The sequence below is a fragment of the Rhinatrema bivittatum genome, chromosome 3, assembly GCF_901001135.1.
Source record: "Rhinatrema bivittatum chromosome 3, aRhiBiv1.1, whole genome shotgun sequence".
Taxonomy (NCBI): Eukaryota; Metazoa; Chordata; class Amphibia; order Gymnophiona; family Rhinatrematidae; genus Rhinatrema; species Rhinatrema bivittatum.
Window position 1 is genome coordinate 538,601,593 of NC_042617.1, and position 27,968 is coordinate 538,629,560.

Consider the following 27,968-nt stretch of genomic DNA (forward strand, 5'->3'; position numbering starts at 1 on the left):
GATTTTAAACCCACTCCTTGGGGCACACCTAATTAATCAGGACTTCAGGATATTTACAATCAATATGCAGGAGTCAGACTTGCATAAAATGGAAGCAGTGCCTGCAAGTCTATCTCATGCATATTTGTTGTGGATATTTTGAATATCTGACTGGCTAGGTGTGTCCTGTTATAGACTTAACAGATTTTTTGAGGCATAAACTTTCTAGTACAAGAGTCCACTATACCAATATATTTTTTAAAACATAGTTCTTGAAAAGATTGTACAATGAATGCAAAAACAGATTACACATACCCCAGCCGTAAACCTGCTTTCCAAGCTATGTGACCTCTCTCTTTTTCATTCTGATCAAATGAAAGCATTCAAAGAACTAGCTATTCTTTAGGGATACAATCTTTAATCCTTAACTAAGATTTTTAGCTACATTTATAATACTGCTGCTTAGGTAGGTTTCTATGTTGTTTATTTTATTTGTTGTATGTTTTATTCATTATGTACTAATTTTGCATATTTATATTGTTAATCTGATTTAGGATGTCTATTTAAAATGGAATATCAAGTCGGACATTGAACTAAATTAACAAAGTACTGTAAAGAGATGCACAGCCTCACTCACCAGGCAGCCCAAACACGGACATGATGGGGTAGAACAGTCGCTGCACAGTTCTGATCCAAGGCTCCTCCATCTTCAATCACCAAAACCAGTTTTCCTGGGATCTGCTCCCAACTGTTTCATTTCTCTCCCTGACTGCCCTTATATACCACAGTTCTTTCTGGTGGCTTTTTCTGTTCCGTGCTTCTGATTGGCTGACTCTGTCCTGGGTGGCAGCAGGCAGAGGGGAGGAGCTGTTGATGACGGGGGCACTGTTAAACCTGCAGTAACCCCTGAGCTTTTGGGTTTCTCACTCAGAAGCAATGCATTAACTCTAAACATGCAGATATGTTTTCCGGTGTGGTTGCAAGTTCACCGCACTGAGAACATCCCTAATATGCAAAACTTCTCCCTGCTTTTGGAGCATTGAATTCCACTTTTCCTTCATATGCTATTGGTTGCACCTAATATTAGAAAAGTACATGTGCATATATTGGACACATGGTAACACATGCTTGAATATTAGCTAGCTCTGTCCCCCTTCCCCTTCCATGATTCTCTATGTTTACAACAGTAATCAATATGGGGCAGATTTTCAAAGGGCTATGCGCGTAACCCACGAAAAGCTGCCCCTGCGTGCCGAGCCCATCTTGCACAGGCTCAGCGGCACGCGCAAGCCCTGGGACATGTGTATGTCCCAGGGCTTGCAAAAATGGGCAGTCCGGGGGCGGGGCCTGTGCCGGGGGATAGTGAGCCGGCGCGCGTAACTCAGCAAGATAAGGTAGGGGGGGATTTAGGTAGGGCCAGGGGGAGGGTTAGACAGGGGAAGGGAGGGAAAGGTGCGGGGGGGGGGGGGGGCGGAGGGAATGGAGGAAGGTTGCGTGGCTTGGCGCACACAAGTTGCACAATTGTGCACCCCCTTGCACATGCCGACCCTGGATTTTATAACATATGTGCGGCAGCGCGCGCATGTTATAAAATCGGGCGCAGATTTAAAGATCTGCCCCTAAGTGTGTATGTGTATGTATATATATATATATATATCTATATAGACAGATATATCTAGAGAGAGAGAGAGAAAGAGAGATACAACATATGTTTACTGCATACACATCTGATTATACATAGTGTTATATTCTGGTGTGGTTGTGGACCCTGAATCGTAGTGAGAGCTGACTCCACCCACAGGGAGGAGCCCTGTGGGGACTCACCACGATAGGCGTGGTCTCAGCTGAGACGGACACAGTTTATTAGACTGGAACATAGGTGAAGTAACCCACTGAGTGGGAAGAAAGACACAGTCCAGAGTAGTGATGTTGCTCTGTGATGATATCCCCGGTAGTGGCCCGCGGAGCGGGGTACACCAGGGAACTCCTCCTCCAACGAACAGTTCTCAGGGGTAGATCTGGTAGGTACCCCGAGAATCACACAGATGTTAGGTAGCGAAGTGCAGGAGCTCAGCAGAGCAGAATAGATGAGGTTACTCACTCCAAAGTGTAGAAGCAGATATGCTGAGGTGAGCACGGTAGTGGTCTGAGGCACGGGATACACTGGAGGCTCCGTCAGCAAGATAGTAACGAACGAGTAGTGTACTCACAAGGCTGAACAAGACGGAGTCCCAATATGAGTAGATGGATTCTCCAGGCAGGAAGGCCCTCCGAGGAGTGGATAGCTAGAACGCGACAAGACCCCCGAGAAGTGGGTACCTAAAGCGTTCAAGACCCAGAGTGCAGGAACGAGTTCAGAGTAGAGAATAGCGAAGCGTCTCCAAGAGGACTGGAATTCAGCAGGAAGGAAGTCCTTGCTAACTCGTAGGAAGCAAAGTCTGAATAGCTTAAATACACTGGCAGGTGACGTCATGCGGAGGGGACGCCCCCGAGGTTCCCACCATGATGTATTTAAGAGAAGGCCTGGCACGCGCGCGAGTGCCCTAGGTAATTCCTGATTCAAGATGGCGGACAGGATCGCCCACGCCGTCCCGGGGATGCCGGGGAAGGCAGCGTTTGCAGGCGGAGACTGCCAATCTTCCAAGAATCAATAGTGCAGGGAAAAAAAGAGGTGGGCATCAGAGGTTGCAGCCGTCTGCAACCGACGGGTGCAACACATATACAGGGTGGCCCATGGAAAAGTAGACTGCCTCCAATGCACTGGTATATGTGTATGTTCAGATTCAAGAGACTTTACTGACAAGGCAGCTATACATGTTGATAAAGTAATACATATGGGGTAATTTTCAAAAGGATTTACACATGTAAATGTAGCTTTTATTGTAGCACACAGATAAATCTTACGAATACATATATGAATGGTATATATTGTAGCAATTTTCAAAAGTCCACTTGCACAGGTAAAGTGCATTTACACATGCAAAACACATTTTTTAAGCATGTAAATACTTTTGAAAATCAGGTCCAGGGTTTTTGCTATTTTGTATCTCATCACATTAGTCACTTTTTTATTTGTCACTAAAATAGTGTCCAAGGCACGTCAATAACACATAAGCATAAATATACAATAATTAAAAACATACTAAATATTCACTTAGCAACAGTACAAAGGCATATTCAAAAAATAAAAATATAATAAATCCACACAACTGATCAATATGCATAAATAAAACAGAATAGCCATCAGCAAAAATAAGATAAAATACCTATGGTATAAACAGTTTGTGATGGAATACAAAAAACATTGGTGCCAAAATATAGACACACTGAAAAGACTATTAAACCAATATAAGCGCTGAACTCAACCAAAAGCTTGTCTAAAAATCCATGTTTTAATATTTCTCCTTAAGAAAAAATGCTAATTAAATATGTTTCAAAGAACAAGCATGTATGACGATGCTGTAGCTCACAAATACAAACATTTTAGAAATTTGCAGTTGAGCCATCTAAGACCATAAAGCTTTTTAAACTTTAAGTTCATTACTTCTACTGTTCATTCAGCTCAAGATTAGTAGAAACGTTAGCATCACCATCTGCTTGATATAAGGTGTAAAACAACAGGACTAGCTGCTAAATCTTTCAAAACATCCATACGTTTATTGGCTCTAATGCTCTGCCCCTTGACCTTATTGCTAGGTCTCCTTAATGGATGTTATAACATATATCTTATTTCTTATAGTTCTACAAGTTTCTTTTGGAGCACAAGGTGTGTATTTTTTGTTATGGGCATGTCCCCAGTTTAAAAGAGCTTATATTTCCCTGAGCGGTCCCTATCTAAGGCCCTAAGCCCATGTTCTAGCTGTTCCCATTGCAATGATGCTTTACATGAATCACTCCTTCCAATCTCCGCTAAGATGAGACCAAACAACTTGTTTAATCTATGTTTCCCAATAATAATCTCATCTTCTTGTAAACCTTAAACTTATGTTCGAGCTCAATTTTTTTATTTTTTGAAAAATATTTTAATGCGGGGAAAGGTAAGTTTCATATACTTGAATGCATGCCTCCACGGCCTTGCTTCTTCTTTATGATATAATCATTAACTTACCTCCCTCCCACTCACTTTATTTTATGCTGTTTTGTTGTAAGTTTTGTTGTTAATATTTTTTCTTCTTTTTTCATTAAAAACTATTAATCTTCACCCTCTCTTTAGGTGGTGCCCTTAAAAGGTTTTCCCATATATTCTTAATGTTAAGCACTTTAAATCTTGTAACCAACCTAGTCAATGAAAAGGTGTCTCTTTTTAGAAACTGTTCATGAAAACGCCAATACCATACTGATAAATTCTGCCTATAAAGGCTTTTCAGTAATTAAAGTATGTCACTTAAACCTTGTAACTTATTAGGTAAAGAATAATGTCATTTTTGTCTCTAACTGAGAACTGTTCATGAAAACGCCAGAATATTTGTTTATAATATAAGACTTATCTCCCAACACAGCTGTGTTTCGAAAAGGTGTCCTTTCTTCATCAGGGGAGCATGTGTCCGTTCTTTTTATACGCGTTCTCAGGTCCCAAAGACTCTGCTCTATGGCGTGCTTCTATCATTTCAAGTTGATAAACGCTGATCCATGGCATGCTTGTTCCTTCCTCTCTCTCGAGCTGAACAGTTCCAAATGACGGCATTATTTCTCCTTCTCTGAAAAGTGTGCTTTTTAAACCATCCTTACCATCCTAAAAAGAAAAAAGTCTTTGATATTAAATAGGTCTTTTGTAAGATTCAGAGAACACAGACACTCTGTTATAAAGTATCGGGAACAGAGATACATTTTGACTAGCTACATAATGTGTGACGTAACACGCAAGATGTCCTCCTAACCATTGGCGGAATTACGATCTGCTGACCAATTTAAAAAGCACACTTTTCAGAGAAGTTGAGTTCCTTCGTCTCTCCATCCCTGGTAGTACCCTTTGGACTGATCTTACGGTACTGACCATTGCCTGTTCTCTGACTATTCTTGATCGCTGCCTGGAACTTGACCTCTGCCTGACCTGACTACTTCCGGATTGACCACAGGTACCGACCCCTGCTTCGGCTGACCATTCTGGACTGATACTCTGGCCTTGATCCTCGCTATACACTCGGACTCTTTGTTCTGGCCTCCTGTGATCCTCGGACCCTCTTTGAACATCGACCATGCACCCTTGTTCATGGTGGGCACACCCCTGTGCTTCCTCTCTAGGAGACCCTGCGAGGCCCATCTAAGACCAGGCGGTCCGGGTAACGAAGGACTCAACCTGAGGGAACCCCGGGTTGCTATTGGTGAAGCTCCAGCTAGCCTCTGTCTCCTCCTGTGCTCCGCCTCCTGGTGGCAGGCGCCCTCCGGGTCCGACCGGAGGGCCGGACCAACCCTGCACCAGACCAAGGGTCCACCTCCAGCACAACAAGTTGCCAAGGCCATGGACTCGGCAGAGTCTCTCGCCTTGCAGGCCATTCCGGGCCTGGCTGCTCATGTCCGAGAACAACAGCAAACCATTGAAGCTTTGACTGCATCCGTAGAGAGACTACGGTCTCAGCTACAAGACTCTGTCATTGCCATTTCTGGGGGTTGGGCTGAAACCCCACCTCCACAGGCATCTCTGGCCCTTCCAGCTCCACCTCGTTTCAACGGGGATCCACGCCTCTGCCGAGGCTTCATCAATCAGTGCTTTATGCAATTTGCCCTGCAGCTTACATTGTTTCCAAGTGAGACCACCAAGATTACCTTCATCCTTTCACATCTTGAGGGGAAAGCCCTGGCATGGGCTTCCCCACTTTGGGAGCGTTCCGATGATATCCTCCGTCATCTCTCCCACTTCATGACTGTCTTCAAGTCAACTTTTGAGGATCAATGTACTGAGTAGCAAACGGGAATCTAAAGGCTGAAACCTTTGAGCATCTTTTTGGTGCCCTGGCCCTACTGCCAACAAGTGCAACTAGCCTACAGCCACCTCCTAGTTGGTCAGCAAAGGGAAGAGAAAACTTGGGAGAAAATCCTAGTCCAGGTTTATTGTCAGTTCTGCCCTACATGCCAGCTAACCAAACCTGCTGTTACGAAAGGCCTTCCTGTTCAAGAAGGCCTTGCATACTGTTACGAAAGGCCTTGCATACTGTTACGGATGGGGAGCACTAAGAGAGCGATCCCATCTTGAGGGGATTGTGTGCCCTTGGGCCTCGGCACGACCCCAGAGAACTCCAAGGCAGCACCGAGGGTAGGCGAGGCGTGTCTCAGCATGGGTGGAGACAGACGGTCTGACCCTCTGCAGGACCTGCATGCTTCTGGAGCCAACACAATGGTGTTGGTAATTGAACAGTCCTCCGACCGTTCCCAGCCCTTTCGGACCTGCCACAAGGTATCGGCAAGAAGCAGCAGGCCGGACTGAGGATGAGGGCAGACGGAGGCTCTGAAACATAGAGACTCTAGACGTAGACTCAGGAACGAGGTACTTGGGTGCACTGCACAGACATAGACTTAGGAACAAGTTACTTGGGTGCACAGACGAAGACTCAGGAACAAGGTACTGCAGGCAAGGTATTCAGAAGCAGGATCAAGGACTGGGTTGAGACTGTGACGCAGCGCGCCCTACACAGCCACTACCCATGGGCTGGTCGCGGACCACGCTTGCATGCGAAGCAGGCTCTAGACGAGATGTGGAATGACTAAAGCTAGAACATGGTGAAGATTCGGTAGAAGCCTGTACCAAGGCGCGCCCTACACAGCCCATCCTAGACTGGTCGCGGACCATGCTGGAATGGCACAGGTTCATTCAGAGTCTTTGGCATGGACGGACACTGTGCAAGGAACTCCGAAGACTGGGACGGAAGCAAGCAAGGATTCTAAAACAACTCAGGACTGAAGCGGAAGTCTTCTGGAGGCTTGTACTTGCGCAGGTGAAGATGGCCTTGTACCATGAGCGCCCTACACAGCCACTACCCATGGCTGGTCACAGACCACAACATGGCACACCAGAAAGGAGGCAACGAGGAACCTGGGGTACAGGACATCAGGAACAGGCGAGGAACATCAGGACTGATCACAGACATCTAGACAAGACATGGAGCTCCAACGAAGAACACAGGTCTGACGGAGCGCTGGAAGTGGAGACATCCAGGAACATGTATCTCCAATGCAAGGCAAGGCAGAACTGAAAGCAAAGTCCTTTTGTAGTGCAGGAAGCAGGCAACTCCCTGGGAGGAGTTTAGATGGGCCACACCCGGCTGGCCCTATAACTAGAGAGAAGAGCTGCGAGCCGGCCCCTTAGGAAGAAGGGGCGTGGTCCAAACCAGAGAGTCCAGGAGGAAGCAGAGCAGGCCCCAGGCAGGCCCTGATGGCAAAGGAAGGCCTCCCAGGCCTTGGAGCAAAACCAGGATAGACTGTCCAGGCAAGGCCTCGGCTTCAGTGCGGCCTCCAGAGAAAAGGTGAGAGGCCTCCTGTGGCACAGCTACAGGAGGAATCGTAACACCTGCTGGGGTTTGAGCATCTTCCCTGGTATCAATGCCCATCATAGAAACTTCCTTTGAAAGAATTGCTATGGATGTAGTAGGAGCTCTGGCATGGACCAGTCATGGAAAGAAATATATTTTAGTCATTCTGCATGATGCCACCAGATATCCAGAGGCTGGACCCCTCTATGGAATATGAATACTCAAACAATTATTACTGCCTTAGTAGAGGTATTGACCAATCAAGGGACTCCATTTGTGTCTACAGTGATGAAGCAAGTTTATGCCTTATTGGAAGTAAAAACCCTTCAGACCAAAGTTTACCATCCATAAAATGATGGGTTGATGGAATGCTTTAACAAAACCCTTAAACAAATACAGAGGAGGTTCTTTCTGCAAGATGGCAAGAACTGGGACTTGTTGCCTTATATATTGTTTGCAGTCCAAGAAGTTCCCCAAAGCTCAACTGGTTTCTCCCCCTTCGAACTGCTATATGGAAGAAGACCAAGAGGGACCTAGATATAGTCCAGGAGACCTGGGAGGAGGAACCAACCTGAGGTTACAACCTGGTCAACTATGTAATCTTGTTGCAGGAATGGTTAATAATGGTGGAAGCTACATGCCTATACCTAGAAAAGGTCCAAGCTACACAAGCCTTGAAATATAATCAGTCTGCCTGTCAGTGGATCTTCAAGCCAGGAGACCATTTTCTGGCATTATTACCATCTTCAGAAAGTAAATTACTATCCTGCTGGCAAGGCCCTTATGAGATAATAGAGAAGATAGCTTATGTGGCCTACAAAGTGGCCCAACTGGACAAAAGGAAAAAAGTCCAGATCTTTCACGTGAACCTCCTGAAGAAGTGGGTTGCCCCAACATGTGGCTTTGTCCTGGGAGAGGACTTTGGCCCAGAAATCTCACCAAACTTGGACTATTATAAATCCCTTTTGGGCCCAATTCTCTGTATCACAAAGTGGATCTAGACCAGTTGGTAAACTAAAATAAAGATGTCTTTTCCAATGTTCCAAGGCAAACTTCCCTTGCTTACCACAATATTGTTATACCTCCAGGAGTGGTGGCTTGATAATGACCCTACCAGATTCAGATGCCAAGCATCATGATGTAGAGACTGAGATTAAAGAAATGCTTTAACTTGGAGTAACAGAAGAGTCCAACAGTGACTGGATTCTTGCCCATTGTGCTTGTTCCCAAACCAGATGTCAGGATCTGCTTCTGAATATATAACAAAAGGAATATGTATTATTAAATAATTGAATTACAATTAATCACATCTGACATTTTATTCTAAATAAATGCATTCTAAGTTACAATACAAAAATGTTTATAGAAAATAATTAAACAAAATTTTTAAAAGCATCTGCTTCTGCATAGACTTCAAAAAAAGTCAATGAGACCTCAAAACTAAATGCATATTTGATGCCCATTGTGATGCAGTACGACCTGGCCCGGGGCAGAAACAGCTGAAACACAGCCAAGCAGAAGCTAGTGGTACCAAACTTAGCCACCGGAGGGCGCTGAGGAAGGTAGCAAAGACTACACTTCCCAGGTTCCCTGAACCAACACCTGACCCCTGGCTGGAGCCTGAGCAGGAACAGGTGGAGGAAATTGGGACTGATCCTTATGACTCAGCAGAGTCTATGGAGGCTGAGGAAGAGGGCGTGCCACCGTGGTGGAACTGGCCACCAAAAGCCCGGCTCCTCAGAGTCTCAGGAGGAGGAGATGGAGGTAAGCTTGGGAGAGGAAAGCTCCAGCTGTTCCTCTATGGAGCTAGAATAACCGGGAGGTTGGGGGATGGTAAATCCTAGGTTTAGACAAGGAGGTTTAAGAAATGTTGAAAGGATATTATGGTTCAAATGCTATTTACTTCTAAGCTTGCTAAGGAGGACCTAAGCAGTTAGGCTTGGGGGTTTGTACAATCAAGCAGGCATTGTGCAGGGCTGCAGCCGGTGAGGCTACAGGACTCCATTAAACCTTTTTGTGATAAAAGCCTCTTTCTCTGTGTACTGTTTGGGAGTGCCAGGATTAGGCCTGGCACTCTAACTAGAGGCTGTGAGGAGTCCATAGCAGCGCTGTGCATGAGCTGTGCAAGTGGACGGGACGTGGCATAGGAGCGAAGCCAGAGGCCTGAAGCCCAGCAAAGCCCCACAGCATGCTGAGCGGAAGGGCAGGATCGTGACACCATGTAGATAAATTTGAGTGGCTGGAAACAGCCCAATTTATATTCATGCTGAACTTAACAAAGGGATACTGGCAGGAGCCCCTCACTCCGGCAGCAAATCAGAAAACATCTTTCTCTGCACATGGAGGGCACTTCCAGTTTACAGTGCTATCCTTTGGACTTCATGGAGCTCCAGCTACATTCCAGAGATTGAATGACTGCCTACTATACTCACACTATGGCTATGCTGTGGTCTAACTTGAGCGACTGGAAAACACATTTAATGCAACTAATGGTAGTGCTTACAAGTCTGCAGAAGGCTGTACTGATGGTGAACCTGTAAAAATATCTACAATTGATTAAAATAATTTAATCTGATAACCTTATGATATGAATTCATTAGTTTTAAGGGAGCAGTTACACTTTTGTGTGGTATTTAATCCATTGTATTGTAGCAGCATAAGTATACAAATTTTAATATGGTTTGGATATTTCTTTTCTTTGTTTTTTTATTTTAATTTGTTACAGTTTCATAGAGCAAAGCACTATAATGAAAAAAACAGAATTATGCATTGTCTCCAAGTCCAACTTTGAACTTGTTAATTAATCAATTGCCAAACTAATTAACCCATTTGAAAGGTAAACAAACAGTTTTATCTCCTCCTTATCTAATCCAGGTCATACTCCTGTAGAAATCCAGGTTTCTGTCTCAACATGCCATAGGGAAAATCCAGCAAACCCCACATGGCAGATGACAGTTAGAACCCAAAGGTTTCACAGAAGTCTCCCTGAGATATATGATGGTAGAAACAGGGAAAGATGTTCCCAGCTTTAATTCTTTCAAGGGATAGTTGGCCAGACTCCTGTTTTTTTGGCTATGGAGAGGTTGCTGAGTATGAAACTCAGTCTTATTTGTAGGTTGTGGGTTGCGAGTCCTGCAGAGATTCCTGGGCTTTGCTAATTATTATCATCACTACATAAACAACTACTTCAAGATCGCTGCACCACTCACGGCCCTTACCCATAAGGGGGCTAACACCAAGAATTAAAGGCTGCCTTCATTCCGGAGCCCTGTCTCTGCCACCCTGACCCAATGCTCCCTTTTATTTGTTGAAATAGATGGCTCTTCTGAGGGGGTAGGGCGCATCCTGAGCTAGCACTCTTCCACTGGCACCTTGCACCCCTGTTCCTTTTTCTCTAAGAAATTCTCCCCAGATGAACACAATTATGGGATTGGCAACAGGGAGTTACTGGCAATCAAATTAGCGCTGGAAGAAAGGTCACTGGTTGGAGGGAGCACAACATCGCATAACCATCTACATCAATCATAAGAATTTGGAGCACCTCCACCAAGCCCAGCATCTGAATCCCCAACAGGCCCACTGGTCCCAATTTTTTACTCGCTCTGACTTTGAACTCAGGTACAGGCCCGCAGCCAAGAATGTCCAGGCAGATGGTCTTTCCCACTCATTTCTGACTCAGGACATCTTGGAACCACTCTGAAACATCATTGACCTGGCCCGTGGTTCTCCTCACATCCACCATGACCATCCCTCCAGGGAAGATGGTTGTTCCCACAAGCTCCGTGAGAAAGTGTTAAGATGGTCCCATGATTCCCAAGTCGCAGGCAACCCTGGAAGAGCCCAGACTCTCGCATTACTCCAATAGTTCTACTGGTGGCCCCATATGCAGAAGGATGTTTGGGCCTATGTGGACTCTTGTCCCACCTGCGTGCAGCAGAAACCATTGACAGGTGACCCTGGGGGCTGTTATAGCCATTGTTGGCCCCCAGGGAACATTGGACCCATTTGTCCACAGACTTCATCGTGGATCTCCTCCTCTCTAATGGCAATATGGTCACCTGGGTCGTAGTTGAACATTTCTCTAAAATGGCCCATTTCACACCACTGCCTGGTCTCCCCATGGTCCCAGAACTAGCTCAACTCTTCATTTACCATGTGTTTCAACTCCAGGGGTTCCCCAAACACATTGTCTCAGACTTTGGTACCCAATTCACGGCTCGCTACTGGCAGTCCCTGTGCAAGAAATTCAACATCACACTATACAGCCTACCACCTTCAAGTGAATGGTCAGTCTGAATGAACCAATTGAAGAACTTCCTACGGGCTTATATTAACACCCACCAAGATGATTGGACGTCTCTGCTTCCATGGGCGGATTTCTCCCACAAATCTCACCCATGTGCTGCCGTGGGTTCCTCACCCTTTCAAATCGTCTATGGTGGATAGCCGCTACCTCCTCTACCTCTTCCCCTAACAGTTTTGTCACCGGCAGCTCAACGTCTTCGCAAAAACTCCAAAAGCTCTAGTGTCATACTCAGAAGATGCTACAGAAAGCAGGCCTAAAAGCCAAAAAGTTCACCGGAGGCCCGTACTGTAGTTTAAAACCCTTGGAGAAGGTATGGCTCTGTACATGCTATATTAGACTTCGGGTTCCATCCATGCGACTCACTCCCTGGTACATCGGGGCCATTTACTGTGCTGCAACAGCTTGGGCCAGTAACCTACCAAATTTGGCTACCCGCATCTTTGGAGATTCACAACTCCTTCCACGTCTCACTCCTGAAACCCCTGATATTCTCTTGGCCCTCTCAGAAGATGCTGGAGCCGCAGATCACTTCTGAAAAAGACACCATGTACCAAGTAAGAGAGGTCTTGGACATGTGGAAGCACAGGAAGTATCTACTTTCCTGGGAACAACATGATCCGGAAAACACCTGGGAACCCAACTCCAACATATTGGACAATTCCACGCTTCTCATCCCAAGAAGCATAAACCCTCAGTAGGGGGGTTTAGAGGAGGAGGTACTGTTACACTTGGTGGCTCGTGGCCTCCCGTGAGCCACCGCACTCACTCCTGTGTTCTCCAGTGCTAGGGAATTCCTCCCATGGAGCGGGAGCGCTGAACATAGCTTTCCTCCCACTTGTGCGGTTCCGCTGCAATCTCCCTGGCCCTGCCGCACTGCTACCCTAGGCACATGAGTGCCCAATCCTGCCCTTCTTAAAAGGCCAGTGGTGGAAAACGGTGTCCTGGCACCCATCATCACCCCAGGACTTCTTCAGGTCTGCTCCAGCTTCCAGTCCTTGCCTTGGCAATGGGTCGACACCTTTGGGACTAGCGGATTGCCTGCATTCCTAGTTCCTGAACTCTGATCCTTGCTTCCTGGCTCCTTCTTCTGTACGTTGTTCCCGAGTTCCTGTTCCTGTTTTCCTGGCAGTCCGGTTTGTTTCCTGAGTTGTCTTCCTGGTCAGTCTCTCCTTTGTCTGGATCCAAAGTCCCATCTTACGTCTGTGGTCCTCATCCTCCTCCTCTTTGTCATCCCTTTGGATTGATCTTCTGGCTTTGACTCTGGACTGGACTCCGACCTTGCTTCTCGCCACCTGCCTCGACCACTGCTTGAACTCCGACCTTGTATTTTGCTCTGTGCTTCTGACCACTGCCTTTATACCTACATTGCTTAATCATCTTTTGACTCCTGGCTGTTCCTCTGCTGACCTTTCAGTGTGCTGGCTGCAGAGTTCCCATCTTCCTGGACATCCATTACTGCAGAGGCCCCCACCTAAGACCGACCGGCCCTGGCACTCGAGGGCTCAACCTAAGGGGAATGTGAGCTGGTATTGGTGAAGCTCCAGTTGGCCCTCTGCTTCCACCAGCTCTGTTTGCCGATGGTGGGGACCTTTGGGGCTCTTTCCCACAGGTAGCACCAACTCCCCCTCGGCCCAAAGGTCCACCCTCACAACAGAGGTACACAGCCAGCATGGATTTACCCAAGGGAAGTCTTGCCTCATAAATCTGCTACATTTTTTTGAAGGGGTAAATAAACATGTGGACAAAGGTGAACCGATAGATGTGGTGTACTTGGATTTTCAGAAGACGTTTGACAAAGTCCCTCATGAAAGGCTTTTAAGAAAACTAAAAAGCCATGGGATAGGAGGCGATGTCCTTTTGTGGATTGCAGACTGATTAAAAGACAGGAAACAGAGAGTAGGATTAAATGGTCTGTTTTCACAGTGGAAATAAGTAAACAGTGGAGTGCCTCAAGGATCTGTACTTGGACCGATGCTTTTTAATATATTTATAAATGATCTGGAAAGAGGTATGATGAGTGAGGTGATCAAATTTGTGGATGACACAAAATTATACGGATTATGGTAAGTTACAGAAGAACCTTGAAAAGACTGGAAGATTGGGCATCCAAATGGCATATCAAATTTAATATGGATAAGTGCAAGGTGATGCATATAGGGAAAAATAACCCAAGCTGTAGTTACATGATGTTAGGTTCCATATTAGGAGTTCCACCCAGGAAAGAGATCTAGGCATCATAGTGAATAATGCATTAAAATTGTCAGCTCAGTATGCTGTGGTAGTCAGAAAAGCAAACAAAATGTTAGGAATTATTAGAAAGGGAATGGCAAATAAAACAGTGAATGTCATAATGCCTCTGTATCGCTCCATGGTGACACCACACTTTGAATAATGTGTGCAGTTCTGGTTGCCACATCTGAAAAAGATGTAGTTGTATTGGAGAAGGTACAGAGAAGGGCAATCAAAATGATGGAATGGCTCCCCTATGAGGAAAGGCTAAAGATGTCTATTATGTCTGTATCTTCATTTAAGGTCATACATTCTAACTCTCCAGTCTTATTTTTTAAACTTCTGGTATTTGCATACAGACAATTAAATGTATTTTTTTATTTCTATTGACAACCTTCTATTCATTAAAATAAAGTACACACAGGTGCAATTTTCTATAGAAAAAGAAATTAATTGACAAGGAATCATTCTATGAATTTGGAGGGAGGGAGGCTCTGTGGAAATACTGTATTTCTTAATAGGATGGTAGCACTCAGAATAAGCTACCTTCAAAGGTGGTGGAACTTAAGAAGTTTTGGGGCAAATACAGAGGGCTGTGGTAAGTACAGGAATGAGAGGTTTGGTAAAAGAAATGAGGGACCTGGGTGTTGATTTAGGTTTGGAAACCTGTATGCTTTTTTTACCCGTAACAATAGAGAACCAACTCAGGAAGACAAGAAAACTGATGAGGATAAAGAGTATGCCATCAAGCTTGTATAGCTGATAACTGGAAGATGCCTTTTTCACCTCCTATTATTCTAAGAATAAGGAAAAGTGATGAATAGAGTTAGAGTAGTGTGGGTGGTTAAAATTGTATGGCTGACAGCTGGCAGATATCCTTAGCTAGAGCAGTGTAGGCAAGATCAACTGGGCAGACTGGGTGGGCCAACTGGTCTTTATCTGCTGACATTTACTATGTAGAAGTAGAGGTAGCAGTAAGGCCTCAGTGTCCAGGCAAGAAGTGAAAAGACAGAGTGATTCACGGATATCAGAAAGCACCTACAGGTTATACAGAAAGCCAACCAAGTGAGGGTCCTGCTGTTAAATCTTACAAAACTGAACATGAAACAAAAAAAAATGATGGATCATACCAAAAGCTTTGAAAGATCTAGAAGTGAGACTAGAAAGAGGATCATTTAATGTTAAAGCAGAGAGAAGAAAGCCAATATACTGAAGAGATAAGTATAATAATCCATGTGGATAAAGGTGAACCGGTAGATGTAGTGTATTTGAATTTTCAGAAGGCATTTGACAAAGTCCCTCATGAGAGGCTTCTAAGAAAACTAAAAAGTAATGGGATAGGAGGCGATGTCCTTTTGTGGATAACAAACTGGTTAAAAGATAGGAATCAGAGAGTAGGATTAAATGGTCAATTTTCTCAGTGGAAAAGGGTAAACAGTGGTGTCCCTCAGGAATCTGTACTTGGACCGGTGCTGTTCAATATATATATAAAATATATATATAAATGATCTGGAAAGGAATATGACGAGTGAGGTTATCAAATTTGCGGACGATACAAAATTATTCAAAGTAGTTAAACCACAAGCGGATTGTGATACATTACAGGAGGACCTTGCAAGAGTGGAAGATTGGGCATCCAAATGGCAGATGAAATTTAATGTGGACAAGTGCAAGGTGTTGCATATAGAGAAAAATAACCCTTCCTGTAGTTACACGATGTTAGTAACTACCACCCAGGACAAAGATCTAGGCATCATAGTGGATAATACTTTAAAATCGTCGGCTCAGAATGCTGCAGCAGTCAAAAAAGTAAACAGAATGTTAGGAATTATTAGGAAGGGAATGGCTAATAAAACGGAAAATGTTATAATACCTCTATATCGCTCCATGGTGAGACCACATCTTGAACACTGTGTATAATTCTGGTCGCTGCATCTCAAAAAAGATATAGTTGCGATGGAGAAGGTACAGAGAAGGGCAACCAAAATGATAAAGGGATGGAACAGCTCCCCTATGAGGAAAGGCTGAAGAGGTTAGGGCTGTTCAGCTTGGAGAAGAGACAGCTGAGGTGGGATATGATAGAGGTTTTTAAGTTCATGAGAGGTCTTGAATGAGTAGATGTGAATTGGTTATTTACACTTTCGGATAATAGAAGGACTAGGGGGCATTCCATGAAGTTAGCAAGTAGTAGTTATATGTAACTGCCTTTTCAGCACCTTTGTTATAGTTATGTTTTCTATGCACCCCTGTTTTATGTGAACCAGCATGATGTGACTGCTGTCTCGAATGCCGGTATATAAAAATTTGAAATAAATAAATAAATATAAATAGTACATTTAAGACTAATTGGAGAAAATTATTTTTCACTCATTGCACAATTAAGCTCTGGAATTTGTTGCTAGAGGATGTGATTAGTGCAGTTAATGTAGCTGGGTTCAAAAAAGGTTTGGATAAGTTCTTGGAGGAGAAGTCCACTAACTGCTATTAATCAAGTTTACTTAGGGAATAGACACTGCTATTAATTGCATCAGTAGCATGAGATCTTCTTAGTGTTTGGGTAATTGCCAGGTTCTTGTGGCCTGGTTTGGCCTCTGTTGAAAACAGGTTGCTGGGCTTGATGGACCCTTGGTCTGAACCAGCATGGCAATTTCTTATGTTCTTATAATAATCCAGGAGATGGTAGAAAGCAATAATAGAAGATGTGATAGCAGTAGAGGTAGAATTTAGAAGTAAAAACTAGGAGTAAGTTGATCTTCAGGGCTAGATTATGAGAAACAGAAAGGGATTTAAAGGAATGCTAGATTTACCTGATTATTACAATACATATTTGATCTTACACATCTCAAAGCACCTGAGAGAACTGAAATAGATGCCCAATTGTTTGGAGATGGGGATGGTAGAGAAGAAAAAAGAGGAAGAAAGATTGTTCCCCATGGTTATAACATTAGAATTCAAGTTGGAAGCAGTTGATTCTATCCCTGATTCTACCACTAACGTTTGTGTCCTTTGGTGTATTTTTTTTCAGTTATAGCATTGTTGCTTCTCCAAGAATTTCCTGGATATCACAAAATAACAAAACTTCCTGTCTCTTAAGCTTTTTTCCAGTAACTAAATCACACATGGCAAGGGACTATTACCTTCTGCTCCCCAGTGCCAGGTATCCAAAACACTATAACTAAATTGTATAATTTTCTCCTAAGAGTTCAGATCTCAGAGCAGCAGTAGTAGTAATTGGTGCTTCTTTTATATGAGTGAATGTAGAGGCATGTATGGACAAGGATTCCACGTGATATGATAGTTATGTAATGAGAGAGATGGGTGGCAGATGGGGCAGATATTACAAACAACCCCCTTTTAGTACAGCTCCAAAGGTGCCAAATCTGTATTTTGTACGCACAGAGCAATCAATGCTAACTACCAGTGCGCTACAATATAACTCCCAGTGCTGTGGCTTTGAGAGTCATCTACCACAAAGATCAGCTCAGAATTACTTAACTGTTTCTCCTGGGCATCTCTCCTATCAAGAAAGTGGCACAGCTGCAGGGTATAGTGTGCAGTAGTGATTGACATGTGGAAAAATATAGAAATAGAACAGACCCAGGCTGAGTAGCAGTGGGATGCAGAAATGAGGCATATCTACAAATCTACCTATACTTTTTCTTCTAGTCCAAACAAATGGGTTATGATCCCCCTGCCAGTATATGGAGACAAAGAAAAAAGCTCGAAGCTGACTACACGCCCCCCTACAGGCATCTGATGCTGCCTTCAGCTATCCAGTATTTCTCTGGTCTCCAGCAGATGGTGCCAATGTGTGGACTGGTGATGCAACTATGTGTTGGTTGCTCCCGGGAAGGCTTTATAGGCCCAGGTTGCTGGTGGAGCATAGGTTAGCTTTAGGCTCAGTTCCCCAGTGGGAGCATAGGCCAAGTCTTGGGGGGGCGCTCTGGATGATGGTCCTGGTGGAACTGATTCTCCCTTCTGTCTTGGGAACTGACTCAGATGGGGCCTGAGTTCTCGCACCAGTAGATCAAGCACCAGATGGTTTAAAAAAAAAGGCTTGCAGCACAGCATTTTCGCTGAACTGCTTCCCAGTCTCCTATGGTCTTGTGCCGTATTTGGACTCGGTCAAGGGATCTGAGATAATCACATTCCCTTTTCTCTCCCTCTGCTGGCTTCCAATATGACTGTAAAAAGAGGGAGACCCATGCTACAGATAAGTCTCCTTCATGGGTCCAGATCTAGAGCGAGGGCCAGAGCCAACCATCTAGCACTCCAAAAATTCTGGTCTCTTGCAAGAGAAGGCAGCCCAGGTGGTGGCAGTCAATGTAATGCTGATGTGAGCAAGCTGAGGGAATTTAATAGCCCTCAGGTACTCTGGTAAGTGATCAGATTTGGGCTAGGATGGAGTTCCCCTGCAGTATCTAGCAAGAGCCAACACCATCATCATAAAGACAAATGTTTTCAACTGACAGTCTTGAGACCCTGAAGTGTAAGGACTGACATAAATGGCTTCTGCCCTATTAATGGTCAGATGGGACACCAACACAAGTGGATTTCAGATCAGCCCGGTAAAGCTCCAAGACAAGCAAGTTCTTCAGCCAAAAAAAGAAATCAGGTGTCCAGAGGTTGGATATCCTTGTAGAACTATGACCGATATCTAGTCTTCTATGTGTGGTCCCACTAGGAGCTTGGAAATTCCCTACACTGAGTTCTGAAAGTGTAAGCAAAGGCTTTCCTTCACCCTTTCTCCCAGTCAGATGATTCTTCTAGGTTTTAAAAGAGAATGGACAGAATCATTTAGGGTTTAAAATCTTGTTTGATGAGAGAACCAGGCCACATAATAAGGATATTTGGTGTCAAGGGTAACAGCCTTCAGTGGCTTGAAAGAGGACCATTAGCGGATCAGAATTAGAGTTTGGAGCTTCTGTTTGTCCAGTTTACAGAGGAGACAATATTTTCCTTTGAGGGATCCATTCCTTCAATTTTGCCCTTTTGCCAGAGGAGACTAGGATGAAGGTATAACTTGCAAATCTCACAGAAAGCAAAGACTGGCTCTGGTTGCTGGAAGGGACACAGTCATAGAAGTTGTCTGACTACTGTTTCTAATAGGATACTTTCTTCTAAGGAGTCAAGAACACAAGTCTTCTGCTGTGGAAAGTCTACTCAATTTAGAACCTGAGTTTAATTTTAAAGGGATCTGTCCTCTCTTCCTATCAAATTCTGTACACATTAACCCCCAAGGATCTCCTACCGTTTCTCACCTAGCACTCTCCGCTTTCTCCCCAATTTTCCTTCTTGCCTTTAGCTTCCCTTCCTAACCCCTAGGAAACTTGCTATTTGTTGTAGAAAACTTGATACTTTGATAAGCCCCTGTCTCTTTGCTACCTTAGATTTAGAAACATATCATGTACATAATTTTACCTATTTATTTTCCCGCTAATATATCCTTCATCATCAGTTATCTTTACTGTTCCAATTTCAATTTGTCCTATCTATAGTTATATACTTTGTCGCCTTTCCCAGTTTACTATGCCCTTGTTTTCTGTAACTGATTATTAACTTGTTACCCTACATAAGAACATAAGAACATAAGAAAATGCCATACTGGGTCAGACCAAGGGTCCATCAAGCCCAGCATCCTGTTTCCAACAGAGCCAAACCAGGCCACAAGAACCTGGCAAGTACCCAAAAACTAAGTCCATTCCATGTAACCATTGTTAATGGCAGTGGCTATTCTCTAAGTGAACTTAATAGCAGGTAATGGACTTCTCCTCCAAGAACTTATCCAATCCTTTTTTAAACACAGCTATACTAACTGCACTAACCACATTCTCTGGCAACAAATTCCAGAGTTTACCCTTGTTCCATGTAAACCGGCATGATGTCCCTGACGAATGTCGGTAAAGAAAAACTTTAAATAAATAGATAAATAAATAAATCTCATACGGCATCTTGAGTCTTGTTGTTGAAGTCAGTCTCCTTGGTGGCCTTTGGTAATTTTAATGGAAAAGGTATCTCTGAGCCCAGTACTATCCCCCTTCTAAGGATAGTGTTTCACTTCAGTCATAATCAGGCTTTTCTCACTTATGATGGTGAAAAAGTAGAGTGATGTAAGCCAGGACAGGGGCAGCCAATCTAAGTCTGTTATAGGTCATCTTTGAGATGTATGTAGGTGGCCAGTTTTTTCTTGGATAAATCTTTGATGCATCCTAAAACACAGTTGTTTCTAAGGCATTGATTTCAGGAAGAATCAAGATGATGAGTGCTTTGGCCTGCTCCTGCAAGAGTTTGTAGGTCCTACAGGATCCACTCGATAAGGGTGCAAGACTCTTCATAGGCAGAATAAGAACCTGTCTTTCCAGAGGATACTGGCCTGCAATGTCTTGGTCTCTGGTGCATTTCTGCTCTAGGGATGTCAGTGTGGATGAACAGGCTGGGAACGACTATGCCTTGAATGCAGGAGTCTAAGAACTATTGTGGCTTCCTCCTGTCAGGTCTGAATGGAGCTTTAGAAAGTCCCACTTGTTTGGACTGGTCTGGCATGGTTGATAACAGGGCCAGTGCTTCCATTAGGCAAACTAGGCCGTTACCTAAAGTGCCAAAATTTTGGGGGCAGCAAAATCCCACCAGCATGAGGCCTAGTGGGGGAGAACCGATACTACCAAAGCAGGTAGCGCACTGCTAGAGTTACCACGAATGGGGATGGGGGGTGCATGACCAAAGGTTCACCTAGGGAGCCAATACACAATTGCACTAGCCCTGAATGATAAGGAAGGAGAAATTTAAACTTGCCTGCTAATTTAGTTTCCTTTAGTCCTTCTAGATCAGTTCATAATCCACCCAGGGAAATCACAATGATCAAAGGCTCTCAGTCTGACAAATTCAGAAAATTAGTAGAGAGTACTTTGTTGGCCTAATCATGACTTTGGTGTAGGGATTATCTAATTCTTGGATTAATGACCATGGAGTGAAGTTTCTTGCTGCATCAGGTTTTGATTGTGGTGGTGATTTGGAAACCAAAAGAAACAATTGCCTTTGGTTGTCTTAGCTTTGACATAGGATACTGAAGAGCTGAAGGCAGCACTAGACCTCTATAGGGGAAGAGAAGTCAGCATTAAGATTTTTTTTTCTGTCTCCATTTTACTGGCAGAAGGGACATAGCCAAATTGTTTGGACTGGTCTTGCAGGATTAAAGGAAAGAAAATTAACAGGAGTTGATTCTCTGGAAACGGCGAGAGAAAGACCACGACAGAGATTACATTAGAATCCATTGGGTAGTTTTGAGAAGAAATTGGCTTCAGTGGATAAAGAGCATACACAGAAATTGCAAGATCATGCAAACCTTATGCAAGATATATCTGGTAAGTTAAATCAGACTCAAGCGCTTAATACAACCCTTATGAAGGATTGCAAAACATCACAAAGGAGACTTGAATCTATAGAAAACTACCTTCGACATCTGAATGTTAGGATGGTCAATTTTCCTAAAGTATTAGGAGAACCAGTTCTGGTGACTTTCAAGCGATATGTGACTGAGACCCTAAAAATGCCAAGAGAGATGGTGCCACCTGTAAAGAAAATATTTTTTTCTGCCACCTAGAAAGAACAGCCCCCAGATATCAACGGAGGAAACTAGGGATGAGTTCGCAAATTTAACACAATATTTGGAAAATTCAAATATGGAAGTCTCAGAAAGGGCGACTCTCTTTATTACCTTTTTCACAGAATCGGAGATGGGGCAGTTGATGAAAGCGTATTTCAAAAATATTAATAATGCTTTTATGGGTGGGTTGGTAAGGGTCTTTCCAGACCTTTCGAGGTCCACTCAACAACATAGAAAAATGTTTCTAGCTATGCGCCCAGAGGTCTTGGCCAAGGGAGCGAGTTTCCTATTATGTTTTCCTTGTAAATGTTTTGTAAAATCAGCAGGAAATACATATATTTTCTTTATGCCCGAACAATTGAGACAGTTCTTAGATGGGGGGACATAGACCATGTTTAATCGGGGTAAAATAGAAAGCAGAGTGTTTGAAAGACCGTAATAGTTGAAATTGTATTGCCTTAAATTTCTTCTTTTCCCTCCCCCCTCAAATTTCCAATGAAAAACTATAGAGGAAAATTTCTAAAAGAATCATATACATGAGTGAATGTATGTATAATTTCTTAAATATTATTTGTTTCTGTATTTTCTTGCAAGGTTGTTCCTTGTCATGTAATTGAAAAACTTGATAAAGAATTAAAACAAAACAAAAAAAAAAAACTAAAAAGGATTTTAAAATCTGCTCTCCATACCTGGGATCTGATTTCAAGTCACCCTGAGATTGTCGTGGATTGGGGGAGGGAGGGCCACATAAATTTTATCTTCTCTCTTACACACATGCACAATAACACATTCATTCTCTCACACACTCCCTCTCTCTAACATATACAGACTGCCTTTCCCTCACTCTCACAGATACATAATGTGTGTGCGGGCCTGTGAGAGCCTATATTTATTTATTTATTTATTTATTTAACATTTTTCTATACCGACCTTCATGGTTAAATACCATATCAGTTCGGTTTACATCGAACAGGGGTAAATAACTGAGATAAAGGAAACAAAAATTACATTAAACGAGGACCGTGAACTTGGAAGCTTAGGTAGCTGGAAGAAAAAAGGCCCGAAGAGGGCATCAACTTAGATTAAGTTAGAGGGAGACATAACAAAATTTCAGACTAGTGTTAGTCCACATATTAGAGGAGGTATCCATGCCGTTCAGGTAATCAGCGGGGAGGGGAGGTTCCATTGTTCGAGAGTAGATTAAATGCCTAATGTGTGTCCCAGGGTTCTGGGAAGGCTTGGCGGAACAGCCACGTTTTGAGTTTTTTCTTAAATGTTAGCAGGCAAGGTTCCAGCCTGAGTTCTGCAGGGAGGTTGTTCCAGATGGCTGGGCCTGCTGTCGAAAATGCTCGGTCCCTGGATGAGATGAGTCGCGTGGCTTTGGTTGGAGGGGCTTGTAGCGCTCCTTTGTATATTTCTCTCATTGGTCTGCTGGATGTATGAAGTTTGAACGGGATTTCAAGGTCGAGATAAAGGAGATTGTGGATGGATTTGTGTATTAAAGTTAAAGATTTGTGTAGGACTCTGTGGTTGACTGTGGATCTCAGTGTAGGTTTCGGAGGATGGGTGTAATATGATCTCTCCGGTTGGTGCTGGTCAAGATTCTGGCCGCGGCATTTTGTATCATCTGTAGTGGCTTGGTGGTTGAGCTGGGAAGTCCTGTGAGAAGAGCGCTGCAGTAGTCTATTTTGGCAAATATCAAGGATTGAAGAACTGTCCTAAAGTCGTGGAAATATAATAGAGGTTTGAGTCTTTTTAATACCTGTAGTCTGTAGAAACAGTCTTTGGTTATGGTGTTAATCATACTCTTTAGATTAAGACGGTTATCGAGTATTACCCCAAGGTCTCTAACCTGAGTATGAGTGAGGGCGTGGTTATGGTGAGTCTGTGACTGGAAGTTGTCTTGGTTGGCGGAAATGAGGAGGAGTTCAGTCTTATTAGCATTGAGGACCAGATTTAAACTGTTGAGGAGACTAGTGATAGATTGTAGGCAGTTGTTCCAGATCGAGAGTGATTTGGTGATGGATTCCGTTATGGGGATCAGGATCTGAACATCATCTGCGTAAATGGAGTGAATAAGGTTGAGACTTGTTAAGAGTTGGCACAGGGGGAGGAGGTAGATATTGAAAAGGGTGGGGGACAGGGAGGATCCTTGAGGTACGCCCAGAGATGAATTTGTCGGTGGTGATTCTTTATTATTTATCCTGACCTTGAAGCTTCTATCACTAAGGAACGATTTGAACCAGTTGTAGACTGGTCCTGAAATGCCTATGTCTCATAGGCGATTCAGGAGGATGGCGTGGTTGACAGTATCGAACGCCGCCGAGATGTCTAGGAGGATTAGAAGAAAAGAGTGTCCTTTGTCCAGTCCCATAATAATATGATCTGTTAGTGAGATGAGCAGGGTTTCTGTGTTGTGTGATTTGCGGAAACCATACTGTGAAGGATAGAGTATATTGTGATCTTCTAAATATTCTGAGAGCTGGGTATTAACCACCTTTTCTGTAAGTTTGGCTAAGAATGGAAGATTTGATATAGGGCGAAAATTAGCTAGTTCACTAGGGTCTAAGTTGTGTTTCTTAAGGAGGGGTTTGAGGGAAGCGTTTTTTAGACTGTTTGGGTACAGTCCTTGGGTTAAGCAGCAGTTTATGATATTTGACAGTGACACAAAGGCTCTCACAGACACACAAACACATAAGCTCTCACACAGACACAGGCTCTTACATAGTCTCATACACACACACACAGGATCTTGCACAGACACACACACACACATGCACACACAAACAGGTTCTCAGACACACACAGGCTCTCACTCATTCACACATACATGCAAGCTCACACACACATGGTCTCTTGTTATCATGGGTCGTAGCGGGATGAGCTCCACCACGATGCCATGGGCCTCCTGCTGTCTTCAGGTCGTATGGCCCACCAATCTTCCTGCTTGGGGGGGCGGAGAGAGCAGAAGCTGTGCGTGGGCGTGCATTGGTATGGGCATGCATGCGCGCACAGCTTCCGCTCCCTCCCTCCCTCCCCCCCAAGCAGGAAGATTAGTGGGCTGAACAGCTCAAAGATAGCAGGAGGCCCGCACTCTCTCCTCCTTCGGCCGACTGAGCAGCCTGAAGACTACTCTTGGCCAGTTTCACCACCCAGCAGAGCTCCTGCAACAGGGAGATCAACTTGTGGGTCACTAGGCGGCTCTCTTCCGAGGCCTGACTGTTGCGACCACGACCTACAGGTCCTGATACCGGCATGGCCGCTAGCTCATGGGAGAGCGTGAGCCCCTGAACCACAGCACGATTCAGAGAGGAGCCCCGAATCACACCGTGGGAGGTGAGCGCATGCAAGCACGGGCAAACAGGAACAAAGCAGGACTGGAACTAAAGCAAGGTACTTGGAACAGGCACCAAGCAGGATCAGCCCTCTGCTGGACCCACATGCACCAAGGAGACCCAGCAATTCAATGCTGGTCTCAGGAGTAGCCCTCCAGCCACTTGAAAGCCCTTTTGGACCCGTTGCTTGGGAATGACGAGTACGTGAAGCCAGACGGAGGCTGAGGGCAGGAACAAGACGAGGACTAGGAACTTGGGAGGACTCAGACAAGGACTCAGGTTACTTGGAAGACTCAGACGAAGACTTGGAACTTGGAAGGACTCGGACAATGATTCAGGTTACTCAGAAGATCTCAGGCAAGGTTTCAGGACTCAGGCGAAAGTACTGGGTGAGAACTGCATCGCAGCATGCCCTACACAGCCGCCCATGGCTGGTCGTAGACCACACTGAGCGCGAGGCAGACTCCAGGCGAAGTAGTGGAACATGTCAAAGATTCAGTAGAGGCCTGCACGGGGTGCGCCCTACACAGCCACGTTTGAGCAGAGCAGGTTCTGGAAGAGTCTTGGGCATGGACGGAAGCAGGCAAGGAACTCCAAAGACCGGGACAGGATTCAAGATTCAGGATTCAAGACTCGGAAATTGGAACATTAAAAACAAGGGTCTTCCAGAGACTTGTGCTGCAGATAAGAAGAAGGTCTTGTACCACCAAGCGCCCTACACAGTCCCCCATGAGCTGGTCACGGACCACAATGGTGGCACGCCAGGAAAGGTGGACGCAGGAAACTGGGAACTGGTTGCAGAGGTGAAGATGAAGGCATCAGGAACACGGAACATCTGGAACATCAGGACTTGGAACAGGCGTCAAAGGAGCTCCGACGAAGGACGAGACCAGGAACATCAGGACAAGGAGACCAAGAACACGGAACGAAGAGCCATCTAGACAAATAATGACCATGGAGGACCTTGACCCGAAGAGGAACACAGACAACTGTGGATTCTGGATCTGAAGGCCTCGAGGAACAGGAACTGAATCCTTAAATCGGGCTGAAGCAGGAAGTGGAGTGAAGAGGACTTCTGGTGAGCCGTGGGATTTTCCCACCACTGGCCCTTTAAATAGAGCGAAGAGGTGCGCGTCGGCGCCTAGAGGAGGGCCCATGGAGGAGCAGGACTACGCACAGCAGCGTCCCTGCTGCGCAGACAGAGGAGCAGGCCCCGACGGCGGTATTAGGCTGCGAAGAGAGGTGGACCCGGAGGCGGCTGTTACGGTTGTGGACTCTTGGGCTAGCTGAGACTGCAGGTGTTGTACTGTGGGGACCCACAGTGGGCGTCGCAGCCGGAAGGCGGCGCTGAAGAGGTGTTCCGAAGAAGGCTTCACCACTGGAAGTCCAAGGTCCCCCCAGGAGGGACTGTAGGGACCCGAGCCTCTTGAACTTAGGTGTGACCCTATGTGACCAAGGATCAAGGAAGCGGCCGAAGAGATGGTCGATGGAAGCGGCTGGGCCCTGGAGGCCAGAAGAGCCTTCACCCTCGGAAGCCCGCGGCTCCCCCGGGAGGAGCCCGTGAGAGCCTGAGCCGCTACTCCCCTGGGAGGAGCCCGTGAGAGCCTGAGCCGCTCCTCCTTCGCTCGTTCCGAGTCCTCCTGACCCTCCAGCTCCTTTGGTTCTCCAGATGACATCTTGTTGGGGTAAATCCATCTTGTCGGTTTCTGTTCTCGTCATTGGAGTTTCGTCTCAGCAGGATTCCCTTCCTGTGCTAGTCCCGTTCTCCGCGTGGTCCGTGACCAATCTCTCCAGGTTGTGTAGGGCGTGCGACAGGGACAGGGTGGTCCGTGACCAGCTCATTGGGTCCGCCTGTATCGGTGGGCTGTGTAGGGCGCCCTGAGAGACGGTGCCAATGTCTGAACCTCCCCAGCTCCTCATCTCGTTGAGAGTCTTCCAAGCTCCTCGTCTCGTCTAGTCTTCCAAGCTCCTCATCCACATCCAGAGTCTTCTCGTCATGTCTTGAGTCTTCTGTGTCACAAGGCCTCCATCTGCCCTCATCCTCAGTCCGGCCTGCTGCTTCTTGCCGATACCCAGCGGCAGGTCCGAAAGGGTTGGGAATGGTCGTCGGACTGTTCACTAACCAATATAGTGTTGTTGGCTTCCAGAAGCATGCTGGTTCGGCAGAGGGTTAGACTTTGTCTTCATCCATGCTTGGACACGTCTCGCCAACCCTCGGTGCTGTCTTGGATTCTTCTGGGATCGTGCAGAGGCCCAAGGGCACACAAACCCCTCAAGTGGGGATCGCTCTCCTAGCGTTCCCTAACACAAAATATTGTAATAGGATGTTAATTTTTACTTTATGTCTTGATATTTGGGAAGGGGGGGGGGGGGGGGGGGTAGGGGGAGCTTTCTGCAATTTGCTCATTATATTTTGTTGTGCTTTCTTATTTCATGCTGTCCCGCCAGCTGGCAGAAACACTGCTGGGGGGACATGCTGACTAGTTTAAGCTGCTCATTATGCATCCCCTTGGAATTTTCCATTACCTAAATGGGCGATTGATGTAATATTGAAAAAAGTGACTGCTTTGTTTATTCAGCTGTTACCGTTGCAAAAAGTCAATAAAATATTAATTTAAAAAAATGTATAAAGTCCATTTCCAAAGGTAAAACAGCATTTCACTTATGGAAGCAGCTTTTACTATTGCTCTCAAAATAGTTAAAATAAAAGGGAAACATTTACAAAATAGTGATAATAACAGTAAGATAAAATTACAGGGTTCTAGAAGGACAATGACAGACAAGTGCAAGGTGCTGGTTCCTATTATGCCTGGTCAGATTACCTGCAAACGACTATGGACAGGGGGAGGCATTCACTGCGCAGCTCGAGCAGACAGCACAGAATCAACCATGTCACACTCGATCACCCGGGGGAGTCCGGGCGGACCTGCCGCTCTAGCTAGCTAACCCGGTGCATCTCTGTGGAACAGGTCCTCGCTATCCGGCAACAGCGCTCCTCGCTCTGCCCACGTCCGCGTGCGTCTGCGTGACGTATTGATTCTATTTCCGCATCT

The 27,968-nt window shown here is 45.1% G+C and overlaps 1 long non-coding RNA gene across 1 annotated transcript; it reads right to left on the minus strand.

Annotated features, from left to right (window-relative positions):
• Positions 1 to 2,840: 2,840 nt before the first annotated feature.
• LOC115088267 lies at positions 2,841 to 27,945 on the minus strand. Its single transcript, XR_003855734.1, has 3 exons — positions 27,738 to 27,945; positions 27,039 to 27,216; positions 2,841 to 4,711 (listed from the first exon to the last, which is right to left on the minus strand). It is a non-coding gene; the product is annotated as an uncharacterized LOC115088267 (long non-coding RNA).
• Positions 27,946 to 27,968: the final 23 nt, after the last annotated feature.